Source organism: Tachyglossus aculeatus, chromosome 1 (assembly GCF_015852505.1).
Source record: "Tachyglossus aculeatus isolate mTacAcu1 chromosome 1, mTacAcu1.pri, whole genome shotgun sequence".
Taxonomy (NCBI): Eukaryota; Metazoa; Chordata; class Mammalia; order Monotremata; family Tachyglossidae; genus Tachyglossus; species Tachyglossus aculeatus.
Window position 1 is genome coordinate 45,682,346 of NC_052066.1, and position 2,748 is coordinate 45,685,093.

The following is a 2,748-nucleotide window of genomic DNA, read 5'->3' on the forward strand; positions in this document are numbered from 1 at the left end:
AGCAGCCCAAAGCCCCTTTTAAACAGTTTGTCATCATTATTTCAGGAAATTATTTGAAATATCAGCCCTATAGCTGGACATCATTTGGATGACCAATCATTTGACCCTTTCACCATTTCTTTAGGCCTCCAACAATATTCATCGAGCCCTTACTGTGTGCAGAGCACTATATTAAGTGCTGGGGGGAGTACAATACAACAGATTCGGTAAACACAATCCCTGCCCACAACGTGCTTATGGTCTAGAGGGTTTGAAATATGTCATTTATATCCTCAATGTTAGAAATATAATAAAGTGTTATTATTCTGTATCCATTAATTTTCTGGGTCCAGAATAATGATGTTGGTATTTAAGTACTTACTATTTGCCAAGACTTCTAAGTGCTGGATTAGACGTATGGTAATCAAGTCAGATATAGTCTTTGTCCCATATGGGGCTAACAGTGTAAAAGGGAGGGAGAAATCTTTCACCTCTGTTTTTCAGATAAGGAAATCCATTCATTCATTCAATCGCATTTATTGAGCACTTACTGTGTGCAGAGCACTGTACTAAGTGCTTGGGAAGTACAAGTTTGCAACATATAGAGATGGTCCCTACTCAACAGCGGGCTCACAGTCTAGAAATGGAAAGATAGAGAAGTGACTCGTCCAAGGTCACACAGCTGGCAAGTGGTGGATCCAGGATTAGAACCCAGGTCATCTGACTCTCAAGCCAGGGATTTTTGCTCTAAGTTATTCTTTTTCTGAGAAAAATTTATCCCACAAGACCACCTTTGCTCAGACTTAGACTCAATCAATGGCTTGTACTGATCTTTGACTCTGTGCAGATCATTTTACTGAATGTTTGGGAGACTTCAGTACACTCTTTGGAGGAGGAGGATGAGGTGGAAACTTTGTTGAGTCGCTCTGCTTTGAAGCTGACAATACCCCTCCAACACATCTTTCATCTCTATTTTTCAGATAGGGCAGTGGAACGATAGAGAAGTGACTTGACCAAGGTCACACAGCAGACATGTGACAGAGCCAGGATTAGAACCCAGGTCCTTCTGACTCCCAGGTACAGCCTCTATCCATTAAGCCACATTGCTTCTCACGACTGTGAGCCCGCTGTTGGGTAGGGATCATCTCTATATGTTACCAACTGGTAATAATAATAATAATAATAATAATAATGGCATTTATTAAGCGCTTACTAGGTGCAAAGCACTGTTCTAAGCCCTGGGGAGTTTACAAGGTGATCAGGTTGTCCCACGGGGGGCTCACAGTCTTAATCCCCATTTTACAGATGAGGTAACTGAGGCCCAGAGAAGTGAAGTGACTTGCCCAAAGTCACACAGCTGACAAGTGGTGGAGCCGGGATTTGAACCGATGACCTCTCACTCCAAAGCCTGTGCTCTTTCCACTGAGCCACACTGCTTCTCTAGTACAGTGCTCTGCACACAGTAAGCGCTTAATACAATTGAATGAATGAATGAATGATTTTCAAGCTCCTCCAAAACAAATGAGCAGCGTTGGTGGTATAGTGGTTAGCATAGCTGCCTTCCAAGCAGTTGACCTGGGTTCGATTCCTGGCCAATGCAGCGGTTTCTTTTTCTTCTAGACTGTGAGCCCACTGTTGGGTAGGGACCATCTCTATATGTTGCCAACTTGTACTTCCCAAGAGCTTAGTACAGTGCTCTGCACACAGTGAGCACTCAATAAATACGATTGAATGCATGAATGAATGAAATTGTGGTGGCCACAGGTGTTCATTCGATTCCACTTTCTCCATTCTTCTAACCACAACTGTGTGGGGAAGACGTTGATAGATTTTAGTTTTGTTTCACGTTTGCGACTGCGGGATGTCACAGCTGCAAACCCACTAAAGCTCACACTGCCCAAAAGGGAATCACCCCCTGTCACCTGGGTGAAATTTATGGCCAAAAAATCCCCAAACAATTTCCAACCCCAGTGAATCTCCAGACATCTCTGCTCCTACGGCTCCCCTGAGTTGTCTTGTTACAATACATCAGTATTCTAGGCAGGTTTCCAGGACTATAGTCAGCTCCTCCCTTTGGTTACCAGATGAAATATTGCCTGGCTGTTGTGCTTCCCCTTCTGCAAAGCTTTTCCTCCCTCAAACTCCAAGGGCTTCTTTGACTGGATTCATTTATTCTCATCAGATGGCCGAGGATGTCAGAGCCTCATGGAAAGTGCAGGCCCCCAGTGATCATTCGACGACATGGGTTCTAAATCTCTCACGACTGATCTATCACACTGAACAAGCTGGCTCTTGCGTATCAAGTTATTCTTCGGTATTTACGGCATATAAAGCACTTCTAGATGTTCCAAGATGAAAAGCGCCATAAAAAAAATTGCTAAGGTGGTACTACTACTGCTGCAACTACTAATAATGGCATTTATTAAGTGCTTACACTGTGCAAAGCACTGTTCTAAGCGCTGGCGTGGCTACAAGGTGATCAGGTTGCCCCACGGGGGGCTCACAGTCTTAACCCCCATTTTACAGATGAGGGAACTGAGGCACAGAGAAGTTAAGTGACTTGCCCAAAGTCACACAGCTGACAAGTGGCGGAGCCGGGATTTGAACCTGTGACCTGTGACTCCAAAGCCTGTGCTCTTTCCACTGTGCCATGCTGCTTCTGTAGTAATAGAACCTTAGCATGTCTATTTCATTATAAAGAACAGAACGTACAGCATGTTGAATACAACTCTAACAATCTTATAGCTACCTTTTTTAACTCAAAGTTGA

The 2,748-nt window shown here is 43.8% G+C and overlaps 1 non-coding gene across 1 annotated transcript; it reads left to right on the forward strand.

The window, feature by feature from the left end:
* Window positions 1-1,507: 1,507 nt before the first annotated feature.
* TRNAG-UCC lies at window positions 1,508-1,579 on the forward strand. The gene has a single exon. It is a non-coding gene; the product is annotated as a tRNA-Gly (tRNA).
* The last annotated feature ends 1,169 nt before the right edge of the window (window positions 1,580-2,748 follow it).